General features: G+C 42.6%; 1 long non-coding RNA gene across 1 annotated transcript in view; it reads left to right on the top strand.

Annotated features, from left to right (window-relative positions):
• Positions 1 to 897: 897 nt before the first annotated feature.
• LOC142056047 (uncharacterized) overlaps positions 898 to 15,842 on the top strand; it is a 49,196-nt gene continuing 34,251 nt past the window's right edge. Inside the window, exons 1-2 of the long non-coding RNA XR_012660189.1 lie at positions 898 to 1,342; positions 1,952 to 2,080. This is a non-coding gene — a long non-coding RNA (uncharacterized LOC142056047). The remainder of the gene's footprint in view (positions 1,343 to 1,951; positions 2,081 to 15,842) is intronic.

Below are 15,842 nucleotides of genomic sequence, written 5' to 3'. Positions count from 1 at the left end.
ATTTGAGAGACTGATTTCAAATCTACTTTTGCAATGAAGTCTATGAGGTGATGTTCCAAGAGGCATGCTTTGTCATTGTCCTCTAGCCTAATGTAGTTCATTTTTAGTATTATTAATAAATTAATCCTCTTAATTTGTAAGAACTCAGGGGAATGCGTAATTGCACTCTGATGGCTTCTCTTCCAACTCCCCCCCCCCTCCCCCGTGAAATCCATTCTCTTTCCTCGGTAAGCTAGATAGATAGGTAGGAAAGTTAAGGAGATTTCCCCATTTCTACTTTCCGTATTTTAGAGTTTATCTTCTTACACATACCAAAAAAGCTTATCTACAGCTTTATTTGCAGTCACCCCGGCTTCTGTCCACCTCCTCAAGACAGGGTCACTGTGCCTATACTCTTCTGCACTAGCAGCACAGCCCTTCGGCTTTCGGAGGAGCCGTGTGAGTGAGAGAGAAGGAGAAGGTGACAGATGACAGCAGAGACTTGTGCAGCTGGTGAAAATTAGAAGTCCATTTAGTTTCCAGGCCTTCATCTCAGGCCTCTGGATCATTAAATGACGCCAACAGTTCTTCTTGAGTCATATTTCCTTACAAACAAATAAACTAATCCCTTTTCTAAAGCCTATACTGTCTTTCTTTTTCTTAATTCTTTGCTTATTATGACTATTTTCTGGATCATTCATGAGTTTATTTTTCATGCTGCTTGAAAAAACTCCTATTCCTTCAAAACTGCAGGGATCTTTGTGGGTGATCTGTGTGTACGTGATAACATTTGAATGCCACTAAAATGAGAAGGAAAAATAAAAAACAATCGCTCTGAAAGTCCAAGACTCTCCCCCTGCACACCACAATGTAAGCATAAAACTCAGTATATACCAAAGGATCACATACTCCATCTTATGTTATGGAGCTCATTAATGCACAATTATATACTCATATCAGCGAGGTAAATCCCTAAAACCAGCCCTAAACCTCTGTCCATGAAGTTCTTCCTCACCCGGGCGCTGCGATTCTCCCAAAACGCGTCCTTTCCTACGCGAGGCAGCTTTCCCAAAAAAACCCAACCATCATCAACACGACTTCCTACGCTAACTTGCGTATAAACAGCGACCCTATTTATACTTCCCGGCAATCTTTCCTGTTAGTAGCAGGATTACTAATTGCTGGCTTACAGCTCCTTCCTCCCCGCAGCAGTCAGACCAGTGGAGCCTGGCCACCCTCCAGGTTTTTCGCCACGGAGGAGACAGGCATTTCCAGCCCTACGCCTGCAAAGCCAGCTCCACCCTCGCCGGAGCCAGGCCAGCAGCAAACCCAGCTGGTTTTATTTTTCCCAGCAGAGGCGCAGGTCTGTGTTTGCACAGCTTCATGGTTGATGCTTGCAAGGGGAGGGGAGTTCAGGAGGTGACCTGGCCCCTCGCCTCCTGATTTCTGTTTATCCCAGAGCAGAAGGGAGGGTTCCTATCAAGCGGCCCTTAATTTGGGGAAATGATGTGCGGTTTCCACTCGGAAGCTCTTCATTAAATAGGCTGCGTAGGCTTGGCAGTGGGTCTCTGTTTATCTGAACGCAAGTTTTGTTTTCCTGGGGGTGGGCAAATGGCAGGGTAAATTAGGGGACGCAAGTGTTCACTCCAGAATAAAAATGTCCAGTGCCAACTCTACCAGCCCCGGAGTACGGAAAGCAGAAGTGCAGAGATCCTGTGTGGTTTCCAGTTTTCCTGTTTCTGATTTGAGCACCTAAATTCTATATTAATTTATATTGTTTATCTAGGAAGCCTGCTTTCCTTCACCTTTGGGAGGCAAAACACACTGAAGTCAAGAAAGTAACAGTCCTTGTGAATTCACCATGGGCAAAAGAGGCTGGGTTTTGTTTCAAGACACAGTTTATCAAATGGGATTTGAGCTCCCCTTACATCCCCGTCTTCATGTTTTTGTTTTGGTTTTCTGTTTTCCTCAGGCTTTTCCATTGACTGAATTGTCTAAACACTTTGACCACGATTGCCAGATTATAAATACCTTCCTTCAGAGATGATAATCTGGATAAAACAGTTGACTAGATGCCTACAGAGAAGGAATACACAGCACGGTGAGTTCTTAGCACTTTTATTTAACATCTAGAGTACCTTAATTATTAGCATTACGACAAAGGCTCAGGCTTCTCCCACGGAGCTGGGGACAGACAGTGGTTGGCAGGAGGCTGGCTGCAGGCAGGAGCCTGCACCCTCCCTGCAGGCAGCGTTGCAGCACGGGCAGAGCCAGGGGTGCTGCCGACCGCGGCGGGGTGTGCGTTGCACGTACCTGTTTTTTGCAGGGTTTGCTACTGAGTTTGGGGTGCTGAGCCGCCCCAGGCTCCTTGGCCTGGGGGCTGGCGCCTTGCAAAGGGAGGAAGGGGCAAGGAAGCGTATCGGCTTGGCCTTTTCTCCTTTCACTCTGCCTCCAGTGCCAAAGAACTGTTTCTACCTACTTTTCTAAAGGTGACTTTCATCAGGAAAAAAAAATATATGGCAGGTTTACAGGTATGTAAACACCTTGTTTTACAAACAGTAATATAAAAGCCTGACTTGACCTGACAGCTTTTATTTAAGGAAAATATTCCCTGTCTATAATGAATCTCCTGTCACTAGTTCCTGCTTCCAGAAACAAACTGTGCTGTTCCAAGAACATGTTGCACAAGTAAATTCATAACAAAGTAATCATGGAGAAAGCGGGTTCCTTATAGCAAAGCTGTTATAAAGCATCGCAGACACAGTTATTTTAATCTCCTGAAGTGTCTCTATCAGTACTTCCCTTCCTCCGAGCAATTTGGACCAGAATGACAGCAGCAATAATTGAAGGATGAGTCATTGACTATATTGTAGGTGAGACATCATTGCAGAAGGAAGACCAAGAAACAAACCTTAAAAATGGACTTGTTTTTATACTGCTGCTCTATGTCTCAGCCTGACAGTCTTTATAATGGCACCATGAGTGTCACCGGACTCGGGGCCCATCAGTGTTGCTGATCCATTTTTAAGTTTCATGTTCATCTCCAGAAAATCACTCTCAGCTGACTCCTGTCATATAAGATCCTAGTTTCTGAGCTCATTTTTTATACCTACGTTAGTCTAAACACATTCTTTGAGTGTGTTTTATGACTTTGTTACTTGAAATATTTTACAGGATGCTAACTATTAATTCAGACTGGGCCATTTGGGGATTTTTCTCTATAAAAAGCAATCATTACAATACAAGTACTTAACACTGCATAAAGGAAATAGTTTTTATTTAAGTACTCTTAATAACAACTATGATTGTGTTTTAAATGTTATGATACTCAATAAGCATCTGTATCCTTGTGTTTGCAATACACTGTTTGCAAATCCCATTCTCACAGCTGGCCAGAGTGTGGTCTATATGTCATGAACAGTGTCTGAATACAGAAATATACAAGTGAAAACTCGGTCCCTGAAATCCAGGTTTGCTCTGGGTTTGAGCCAGCAGAAGGGAGGCTATGCACAACTCTGAATTCTTGAAATTGCTTTTGAGATGAGGATCCAACTCTAGACAAAAATGGCCATTCGTGTTTAGAAGAAGAACATCCGGAAACAAAGATTAGAGACTGAATCAGGGTTTTCACAATTTGCACTTTGCAGTCTTATCACTGATGGAGGTAGAGCAGTACTGAGCTCTGAAAGCCCTGGAGTGAGATCCAGGGAGAAAACAAGGGAGGTGACCATGCAAGAAGGAAGGGGACAGGACAAGGAGGGAAGAGGAAGGGAAGGGTGATGTCTTTTGCAGTTGCTGCTTGGGCTTGGATGACCAGAGCAAGTTCAGAAGTCCTGACAAAATTAATTTTGCCATCCACATCAGGCGAGCTGCTTTTGCGGCATGCTGAGGCAGGAAAACAGGCTGGAGGGAGCAGGGGTCCTGCCTTCCCTGCTGGAACATGCCTGAAGCTGACCCTGGGGATGCAGGGCACGCATGGTGCCACTCAGGCAGCCTGTCCTCAAAACCGATCGCATATCATTGCTCTGCTTTATTGGCTTAAATTTATTAAGCAATCTCCTGATTAGATCAGAAAGGAAGACAACCAGTCGTCCCTATGCAGAAAGTTAGCATAATTTAATTTTGGCGTGGAAAAGACTTGAAATTCACACTTTTCCCAGGGTGGGAGCCTGGGAAGGGAATTTTATCCTACTAAGGAGGCACAGGGGGCAGGGAGCTGCGTGTACCTGGCACTTTTAAGGATGCACTCACCAGCTCTGGGGGCTGGGGCCCAGGAGGCAGCTAATGAATGGTAACATGATCTATCTTTTGTGTGAGGTGAAGGAGTTTTGGAGCCGGGCAGGGAGAAGGGAGGGCTGAGCCAGCCTGGAGCATGCACCGACTAGTACCAAGGCAGAGAAAACAGCTCTTGGAACCACTTCCATACATTTTCTTTTCCTTGAAGCATCCGACAGAAAAAGAGAGAGGGGGAGGGAGAGGGAAGAGAGGTAAGCAGGGGGGAGACAGATAGAAGTGTGAACGGAGCCGTAAAACCTTGCAAAAGTGGGGATAGGCAATCATTTCACATTTTGGCACAGTCGCCTCCTGCAACGGCTGGAGAGCCTCACTTCTTAGCACTTGCTGCTCTCCTCCTCTGCCACCTCTCCCGGAGCTTGCCCGTGGCTCGGGGTTGATCTTGGAGAGCTCTGCGTGAAGAAACAAATAAATCAATGAAGCCGGAGGACTCGGCAAGCACGGCGAGCAGGCAGGGACACGCGGAGAAGCAGGGTGGGGTGGGACCAGGAATCCCCCAGCAGCAAAGCACCTCTGAGCGGGGCAGCCAGCCATGAGGCTCCTCGTCCTGGCCGCCACCGTCCCCCGATGGGGCTAGCATGGCTTCATCCCCTTCTGGGACCAGCAAGGAGCCCCCATGGGGGTCTTGCAACACACCCGGCCCCCCACACAACCACCACCAGTGCCATGCATGTTTGGAACAGCTGTAATGGGGCCTGGGAAATGGCTTCTTTCTCATGGTCGAGTCCTGAAAAATGCAAAACAGACCCCCTTGTGCAAAAGAGACTTTTGACTTTCATTCTGTCCTCTGACACCTTCCTCTTAACACTGTGTTTCTGTGCTGAGGAAGTATTTAATCATGTTAGGAAAAAGTGGATGGGAAGACAGTCAATATAAACACATCATTAATCGTCAGATATTTCCTTTTTTAGTTCTGAGTATTTTAAACAACAATGAAATATAAATAAAAACGACTTCTTTTCAACCTGTAGTAATAATGGCTAGACAATTAACTGTTTCCTTATCCATCATTATGATAACACGCTGTTAGTTATATGGCAACTCCCAGGCAAAGATTTTGAAGACAGGTCCCTGTTGCCATCCCTGTTTCACCGAAATGTGTGCTGAGTGGGGGGAGAGGTAAAGTGACTTCCCCAGGACCATGAAAAAACCCTGGTCTAAACACCTTTCGAAGCAATGAAATCAGTTGCGTTGACTTCATCTGGGGATTTGGAGAGGACCCTGAGTCAGAGTGTGGAGAAGCAAAAACACATCTGCTGATGTCCTCAGCATTTGTCTCCTAGATTAAGTCATCTCTTTCTCTTATTTGGGAGAGGGAAAGGGGTAGTGGGAGGCACAAGTCACCAAGGCAAAGAATAGGACTGGCTAAAGCATATAACAGTCTTGAAGTGCTTTATAATGATTCTAAGAAGTGCTCAGTTAAAATATTTTGTATCTAATAAATGTATGACTAAGAACACAATAATATTCTCATAGCCATAACTCCTTCCAGCAAAGGCTTGGAATGCAAAACCGATCAGATGGCTCCCAGACAGAGGAAAGAAATGGGTTATTATTGCAATCACCACAGCAAATTCTCAGCTCTCGTTACTGTCATTCCAGATGGTAAAGCGGAGGAGCAGAATACGGTGTTACTGATACTACAGCAAAGACTTATCTGTGGTTGCTGTCACAGCCTTCTAAAGCAATCTATCCCTTCATTTTCGACGCTGACTCAGGTCGGTTGCTGTTAGGAAATCACAAAGATCACCATAATGGGAATTGTCACCAAAAACCAAGGACACCTTCCTAGCTAGGATTTGTAGAAAATCCCAACTGTAACATTTCATGCCAGGGGCAGACACAAGCCCAGTTCCTGGCTGCGAATATCACAGTGTATATGAATGTACCACACTCCAGATGCCAGGGGCTTGGGGGACACCACTGAGAACACAGCAGTAGGGTTGCTACTATTATTGGAGTAACTTAAGTAGTGAAATAATCTATTTTGTGAATGCTTAGAAACTGCTGATTCCAACAGTGTTGTGAAATACAGATGCAAAAAGAGTGAAAGTGAACAGTAACACATACCGAACTACCTGTTCCCTGATGTGTAGGTGATGATAGGAGAAGAATGAGGTGCTCCAGAGTTAAAACATAAAACCAGAAAACTCACTGCACGAAAGTGAGGTGGTACAGAGTCCATTCATTGCTGGAAATAATTGGCAGCGTTGAAATGAAATATCTTCTCTGTAACCTAGTGAGGAGAGTATTGGGTAGGATCCTGGCAATTTGGACTCTAGTTTATGCACTGTTGGATGACCTTGGGAAAGTCACTTCCTTCAAGTCTGGGCAAGACAGGAATAGTCACCTCCTTTTCAAACTGAAATAGCAGAATGAATTATTATGGTTGTTATTTTGGTCCTCTCCAGTAATTTTTCTCAGTCAATTCAGCTCTTGTATCAGGGTGGCTGTCCTCTGACATATGAGATGCTGGACAAGTTTAATCAGGTGTCATTTATGAAGCGAAATTGAATTAAATGTTACTTGTAGTTTAACAAGGATCTAACTGTATTATCCACTGAATCATCGCAATGTCAACCTCTTAAAAATTTATGCAGCTTAAACAAACCATAGGCTGTTGCTAAGGAAGATATTATAATATAGTAATAATTATAACAGTAAAGTGCTGTAAGAATTCTCTGATGGAGGCATTGTTTACTTTTCAGATTTTTCTCGGGTATATACGGATGTCCTTTACTTTGATTGCTTTTCACAGGTCTTACCACGATGCTTATCCTTTATTTTCAGATGATATGTGAAGACATTTGTCAAAGGCTACAGAAAGGTACTGTAAGTGAGAAGTACGCTCAGTGTTTGTGCTTGGTCAAAGCCGTGGAGACTGCATTTTGGCTCTGTCTGCTTGAAGTGTTTTTCTGTAAAACATAGTGATTAAAATAGAGTATGTTTTATGATGGCATTTGGAATCAATTTTTTTTCCCTTTTACCTCATTGCCAACTGAGGAATGAGACATGCACCCCTCCTCAGTGCCAGTTCAGCGCGCCTCTATTCTCTTTTCTAACACCTCTGAAGGTGCTTGAAAAACAGGGGGAGGTCATACAGGTTCTGCAGCTTCAGAAGTTTATATTAGAAAGCATTTAATGTGTATTTATTAATCACACAATGCGCTTCCTGCATTACCCAGCTGAGCCGGGCTTTCTCGGCGCACAATGGTGTTGTATTTATTGCGTATCCTCCAGGGCAGAGATTTAGTGTTTGGCCGGCAAACAGGAACAGAATGTTTTCGTTGTCTATGACTAATGTGATGACTAAGTGCAGGGCTCCAAATGGATCCCAGATCTACTTGGGACAGCGTGGGGCAGGATATGAAGAAGATAACATCTGAAACCACTCTTAGCCCCAGTGAAAGGGGGACAAAACCATCTCCACTGACCCACCTTCAAAAGGCCTTGGCTGCCAATCAGAAAGCATATAAAAGCTCTTATGGAGAGCTCTTATGGGTCATTTTTGAAGAAATCCCAAGCTAGCAGTAAATGATTGTATTTTTAATTAATTTCCTATGTATGCTGATCTATGAGTTGCTGGGGCACATACTCACAGTACTGTGATGATGACGGGACATCACCATGACCCTTAATCTAAACAAGATGAAAAAATAACGACCAAAAAACTTAGTGACTAATGTAACAGGAACTCACAAGGAGGTAGAAGGTGATGGTAATTTTTAATTATTTCTACTTCTTACTTTTTCTTCCCCTAGATTGTTCATGTAGATAAGCCAGAGATGTTAGATATTAATTCCATTCTGTAGTAGCATATTTCATAGTTGTCTTTAGCCTGCTAGTGTTTCTCATGTCATGTGAGCAAGGTTATGTGAAACATTGAGGAATTCTGAAACTCTTTTATGTGTAGCAGTAAAAATAATAATAATAATAATAATAATAATAGAAAATAAATTAAACCTAACTTTTCAACACTGGTTGTATGGGATTTTTTGTAATGGACGGAAAGAGACTTCAGTACATTATCAGAAGTTCACCGCAGAACAGGGGCATCTAAAAACTTACCAAGAGTATTGGGAAGTCTGAATTCCTTCACTCTCCACTTTTCCCACAGTCTCATCCCCTAGTTAGGAAATCTCTAGGATAAATAGGTAGGCCCTGGATATGGCTGCAGGACCTTTTATAGGCATAGATCTTCCACACTTTGAAGAAAAAAAATGTTGTTTTTAGTGTTATACTGCATTACTCTAGGAAATGCACAGAAGTTGTTGACTTTCTGTTGCTTCTCTACCCATAGAGATGAGCAGAAGGTGCAGCTTCTTATAGGATGGGGGGGATTCCTATCTTTAATAACACTTCTGTTTAATTTTGGACTCCCGCTTGAAAAATTTGACATGCGAGTTAGGCAGTTCTTGAGATTTTGTCAGATATTATTACCTCCTCTGTAGAAGTATGTATATGGCTCTGTGCTCTGCATAACCCAGGCTTGTGTAAAGATAAAATATTTAGAAATATGCAGTTAAGTTTTCTTTACCTTGGCCTTATTAAGTATAGAAACTAACGACTCGTGCTTGTGTTGAAGGAAAGTGTTTCTTTATGGGTTAGTGAAATAAGTTATTCAAAGCCACTAAATCCTTCCAAAATACCCTTGCAGAGCTGTCAAAGTTACGGAGACCTCAAGTAATATTATCAACAGCATGCTGTTAATGCTGCCAGAGTTTGAGGGAAGCATGAGTTTGACACTAAGCCTATTCAGAGATGACATAGCATTCTCTTAATCAATTGATGTACATTGTAATCTCAGGATATAGCCTTCCTTTTCTTGTTCTTTTCAATGTGCTTGCCCTTCCAGCAACAGGTCTGTATACCTACATGTGCCTGTTAATGAAAACAAATATCATGGAAGTAGGAATGGAAGGTCACTTGAATTTTTTTTTTCCTGCATTTTCCTCTTGGACAAAAGAGAACAGAGCTGATCCTGTGGGCATTTATTTAACACAGGTCCTGTTTTCTTCTCTGGGACTTCTCTGAGAAACTAATCTGAAAAATCATCTCTTGTAATTACATGCAATTCATATGAACCCAGCTGTCGCATCAGAAAACGAAGTGTCAACAGAAAGTAACATATATCATAACACACTTGCTGAAGAACACATCTGTATTGACATAATGATGGCATATGAATATTATTGACCTTCTGATAGGCTGACGCAATATATTGGTCTTTTTTGACTACACAGCTCATTGCATTTATTTTGTATACAATGGGCCTCTGGCCAGGTTACACAATATAGATCAGTACCTAGGATAAGCAGCAGTTTTTCCTAATTAGCAATTTCAGAAGTTCAAGGTTAATTAAACGTAAAGGCAGAAGGCTGGTTTGATTCTGTGCAGCCATGCAGTCTTGTAGCTTAGGCTGTGGTATCTTGGTAATGGAAGTCCTCAGCAAGGGGAAGTGGTTGGGGTGGGCAGGAGAGCAGTATGTGCCATCAGTAACTTTTCGTGGTGCTTTGAGGGGAAAATTATTTTTATCCATGTCAGTACCTATTTTCTTTATTAATTTTCCTTACACTTTAAGCCTCCTTGGAAATCTTTGCCATAATAATGTGGGAAGAGATGAAGCAGATGCTTTCAAAATTATAAGGAATACATGCTGTACATACATCGTGATTATATTGCACGACAGTGCACCGAGTTCTGTATCCCGGAATTGTCAGAGAAGCAATAGGTTATGTCGCAGGATGTGCCTTAGGTAAAAGTCTATTTGAGATATCTTTGGGGCATTACCATCTTATTTTCTTCTGAGAAAAAGACCTGTGTTGAAAAACCTCTTAAATTACCAAAACCTGAAGACTTCTCATTCCTAGTGTTCATGTGTTTTATAGTCTTTTCTTGTCACCTGATGCATCCCTAAAGAAGAGACATACTTCAATTAATGGCATAGAAAATTGGAAATTGTAAAGACACACTCAGTTCCTACCAGTACTGTTGATTTTTTTCAGTGTCGCTGCTGTATAAAGCACATTTCTGCCAGAGGAAGCACTTCCGTGTAGTAGATAGTTTTCATTCCTTGAATTCGACCTAATTCAAAGAAATAGGTGCAATAATCTTCAGTTATTTATTAGTGCTGCTAACATGAAATATGTCACTAGAGAAGAGAGCAAACAAACTGAACAGATGAGCGGTAGCCCTTGCAGGTAGCCTGCACACTAGCAAAATGAGCTTTCCCCTAGTCTATAAAATGTATAACAGACTTTTGAGACTTAATAGGTTGATGGAGGATAGCCAAGACTACCAGTGCAGTGGATTAGGGAAAAGCCTGCAAGTACAGCCTGAGCTATATGAAATTCATATACTATTTGGAGAGCAAAAGTAAAGGCTATGAAGAAAACTATGCTGCTAGCTGAACAGGCCCCTGTTTAGTTCACAGTCTTAACAGAGCAGCTTGGTGCCGGTAGATAAAATCCCGTCTCCAACTCTAACCTAGCCTAGCAAATAACAACCTAGAAAAATTTCACTGCCTTGTACCTAGTGGCCTTCTCTATATGGGTGAAAAAAAATCTTTCTGCCATTCTTCCCGTTTTCCATCCTCTCTCAAGCAAATCATCTCTTTCTTGCTTTTTCAAGTGTATAAAGTTATACACTTTGTATATATGTTATATATATGTATATATGTCAGTGAGTATAGCTCACTAACTATGCTGAGGAGCGTGTGTTAAGAATCACGGAGGATTACTGGCTGCTTTTTTAGCTCTGTATTGCCATGGGAGGCCTGAGCCTGTAATTTTTCTTCCCATTAATGCTCCTTGGGGGTACCTGTTATGCCCCTGCTTCACAAGAAGTGTCTACATCAGTGAGCACTGCTGAGCTTAAGACCACAGTGTTTTCAACACACACTGGTGATTTGACCCCCTTAAGGAATATTGCTTTAGGTGAAAAACTTAAGAAGAAAAACTTAAGGCAATCACCCTGAAGAGAAGCCTTAACATTTCACTGTGCCAAATGGTGATCATGAGAGAGTCAAAAGCTGTGATAGCAGCTTGAATCCTCTCGGCACTGATTCCCTGGAGATCCTAGAAAGGCTATTTGAAGTCTCCCTTCTGCTGCTGCTGTTAGTTGTTGCTGACGTAAGCAGTCCGAGGAGAGTGAACTATGTGGAAGGAAACCAAGCTCAGGTGTGGATCCAGGGCAAAACAGTATAGCCAGGCCAGTGTGGGCAACCTGTGCCCACAGTGCTTGCTCGCAGCAGCCCTCCCTTTCAACTAACACAGGAATGGTTCCGTCTGCAAGAGCAGACTACAAAGGCTGGGGAAGCAACATGAGACAGCTTTGTTTTGCAGAGCAGTCTGATATATTCCATGTGGTGTGGGAGCAGTTTTTAACTTCAGACCTCTTTATCTAGGCAGGTTTGGATGGAGAAACGTCGAAAGCAGGGAAACAGAAAGCAGAAGGAAAAGTCAGCAACCATCATCTGGTTTCTAAAGAGGTTGAACACTGTTTGGTTTGGCTTTCAGACGTGGCAATTTAGCAACAGGAAATGTCAGCTCATTAGAGCCATCGCATGGCATCGTATGATGATAGCAGTCATTCCCACTGGCAGGGCTCCAGCCGTCACACTCAGTGGGGAAACGGCATGGTTTGATATGAATGTCTCGATTTCATTTTTAAGACGGGACAGTTTAGTGGGCTAGTTGACTTGGCAGGCTGTTAACAGAATTAATTTGATTGCCTTGGCAGTGGAAGGAGGATGCATGAAGGAAACCTTCTGGCTCTGTTGCCAGCATTTAATACCAAACGATTATCATATACTATTGAACTGGTGTTGGATGAAGCATGTGTGAGGGCTTGCAACAACTTTACCAAAAATAGTAAGTGCCATTTGAAGTTGGCAAACATGTGTGCTCAAGAGAAAACAAGCTTTCCAGTTAAAGCCAGTCAGAACTTCACCCTGCAGGCCTGTTACTTGTCATGTTCCTGGACTGTGTCATTTTTCATTCCTGCTCCAGTTGTGAAAGTACTGCTTTGTATTATCTGCCACTGAATTCTATTAAAAGCCATGGCTGTCTGCTGTTGATGGAGACTGTTTCCACTGGAGAACGGATACCTGCATTAATGATAGTCGGGTTTTCTGTTGAACAACTTGTAGCCTTGGCATCTAGCATGTTATTTTGCCTGAAAATGCACTGGGAAAAGTATGGCACGCAGAGCTATGCATTTTACGTATGTAAATCTCATGTCTTTGTTTGGAATGAAAGAAAATGCCACTTGGCACATGACTCATTTGTATAAATACCTTTTCTTTAGATACTCCATATAATGCAAAGGATGTTCAAGAAGAAGCTATGTATCTAGTAGGGTTTAGCTGGTCCTTTAGAGCCAGTGGTCTTCCTCCAAGTGACTAATGGTAAAACAGGCATGAGCATTTTTCATCCAAAGGGCTGGAAGTGTTTAAAAGCATTCAGGAGATCTGGTTGCTTCTCCAAATTTAAGGCTGCAACTCAGTTTCCATGATTAGGCCAATATTGGCTTCACATCCAAAACCAACACAAAATGGAATATCTATCTCAAAACTGGCACCAGATTCATGTCTGAGGAAGAGGTTTTCTGCTAGATTTGAGGTGAAGTGCAATAAAAGGCTCCTGATTTTGAACACTAAACTGGCGGTGTTTCAGCAATCCAGAAAGCCCATTCCTCTTGTTCCCTTTCTCTGGCTGTTACACGTATACACACCCCTTCCCCATTCTGCCGTGTTGTAAAAACACCAGGACTTCTGCAGAGCCAGCGTAGAGTTGGTGTGGGTAGAAAAGGGTCAGGTGTATTTTCTCCATGGCACAGATATGCTCCAAGAGCACCAGACCTTTCTGAAAGCTAGCTGCGAGGTGGTTTGGGTTCCCGTTTCTGACTGGCATGGCTCTTGGCCTGTGTTTTTGTAAAGGCACTGTAAAGTGTTATCACTGAGACTGCTTAATGTGTCCAGTGAAACACACTTGTTTTGCAAAAGCCAGGTTTTAATTCTTCATGCATGTATTAGAGTTTGACAAAACAGGAGGAATGTGTTCCTGAGAAACGCTCTAAACCACTGCAGTTACTTTTATTTGGCAATATTCAAAAGAAAATTACTTTAGTAGCAGGAGCATTATCATAACCACTTGTCTTCGAATCTCTTTGCTCCTTATTGCTATGAATTAAAAAATGCCACGCAAAGTGGGGTTCTGCTTTTTCCTTGGGCCATTCTGCAGCTCACTAACTTTTGAAAAATCCCATTTCTCACCACCGTATGGCTTTTCAAAGCCTGAAGAAATGAAGAGAAGATACAGAGTGAGGAAAAGGAAAGAGTTGGTACAAGTCTACTAGATTTTCTGTTACAGGTGATGGCAAAAAAGGGAAAAGGGGAGAAAGGGAGGGGAAAAAAATTAAAAGGTTAAACCATAAATATTTCTAAAAATGATCCATAAAGAAGTAAAAAAATAAAGCAGGAAAGTCTATGGCAAAGTCTATTTTTGCACTTAAAAATAAAAATGCTGATCTCCTATAGAATCTGTTAATACCTTTGCTAAAGGTGTATCAAAATTAAAAGTCTGAAAGCCAGGAGATTTCAAAATTTATGTTATCCATAAAAAAAGAAAAAGGAATTGAACTGCAATCATAAATAAGAATACAACTGACTTTAAAACTTCCTCGCTATCTATTCCTGACGCTGGTTGTTGGGGTTTTTTTAATAAGAATTCATTCTACCATTTTCTACCTTTTATGATCTCCACTGAACCTTAACAGTTGCATTTATGTTTCAGTGTTAAATATGCTTGGGTTTCTTCCAACAGACTGCAGTGTGTACATATGCAGGTACGTACAGCCGCACGCACACGGGAGCATGGAAGGCTCAGGAATTACTAATGGAAAATATTACTAAGCTAATATTTTAATCGCAATTTCTGCAGACAAAATAGATATTTTATACAGATAAATCAGCTCTCCTGGGACAACAACAAAGACAGTTCTTTATCCAAGCATCCCCGGACCAATTCATGGCTGCCACAGCCCACTAACAGGTGGTTTGTCTGCATGAGATCATAAGCAGTGACCATCCAAAAGTTTTCTGGTACCTCACACCAAATCAAAGTGATCTGCTTTTATAATTCACTACGTGATTGAAGGAGCAGTAGTGTGACCAGCACTCCATGGCATTGCTCGCCTGCTCTTCCTTCTGCAAGGGTAAATGGGAGGGGAAAATAACCAGAAAAGGAGTATGAGATACATTGATTTAAGCTGGCGTGTGCATTGTCAGCCATCTAGCTGCCACCACACTGCTTTGATGGCCACTGTACCCTCAGCTGAACAGGGGAGAGTTGCCTGTTGGTGGATAAGAAATGAAAAAGAATATCCGATCTCTCCACCAGCAGTTTATCATGCTAGTTACCACTGGCTCTGCAGAGGCAGCCCTGTGAGAGAATGGGACCATGACCTGATCAAACAGCTGCGGCCCGGAATGCCTGGGGTAAGGGGGAAGAAAGGAAGGATAACAGCTCCAGCAGCTGGAACAAAAGGGGAGGGAGGGGGCATGAAAGGGCTGAGGATTGCTGCTGGCAACTGCTCTGGGTGGGTGGGCACAAATCTCCCCTCTATGAGTTCAAAAAGGGCACCAAAGCCTGTCCCGGAGCTCAGCTAGCAGGGACGGGAGCTGCAGCTGGCACGGTCCTCATCCCGGTGGCTTTGGGCAGGATGTCTTTGGGTGATACGAAGAGTAAGGATGGGGGAGAAAAGGGCTGGAAGGAAATAGCGTGTAGCCTGTGAGGAAGGCCAGCCAGAGGAGAGGGGTGGGCAGCAAGCTCTAATGAGTAAAAGCATCACAGAAAGGGAGAAGGAAAGGGTAAAATCTGAAAACCATCGTTTTTCTGCCGCTTTATGAGGACACAGTGAGGGCAACTGTGCACCAATAATTACAGTGAATAATACAGTTCCTTTTATTCTGCCTAAATAACTTTAGGTCTGATTTAAAATATATATATTCTATGTATTAATAAGCAGCACTCTGGTTCCCAATGAAATTTCACAGCTAGATGTTTTCTTCTGAATAGCTTTGGTAAGTGGAACTAGCATCTCTTAGGATGTACCTTAAAAAAAATAATGCCCAGAGTTCAGACCATAATGAGCCTCTGCCAACACAACAGTGACAATATTAACCACAAGTTTATGGTAAGATGACTTGGAACTAAGTTACATGCAGCTTCAGAGCCTGCACCTGGCCCTGGCGATGCTTGCCATTTTTTTGTGGTTTTGCATTCATATTTTCCTAGGTTTCTTCATGCCTGCTTTCTCACACTCACATGAAAACCCCACACAACCAGGGGGAGCTGGCTGACTAATGGGTGGTATAAAGGAAATGGTGACAGTGAGTAAAGCTCTCTCAGCAGCATAAAGGAAAAAAAAACAAACCCTGGGGTGGGGGAAGAACCATCTGAGTTGTAGTAATCAAAGAAATTACAGTTAATGTCAAGGGGTGGAAATGTTCAGAAAACTATAACTGTAGTAGGACTGTCTTTTACATTCTCGTTTCATCTGCCGGCTAT

The sequence above is a fragment of the Phalacrocorax aristotelis genome, chromosome 4 (assembly GCF_949628215.1).
Source record: "Phalacrocorax aristotelis chromosome 4, bGulAri2.1, whole genome shotgun sequence".
NCBI classification, from domain to species: Eukaryota; Metazoa; Chordata; class Aves; order Suliformes; family Phalacrocoracidae; genus Phalacrocorax; species Phalacrocorax aristotelis.
This window is presented reverse-complemented; position numbering and strand designations above follow the sequence as displayed.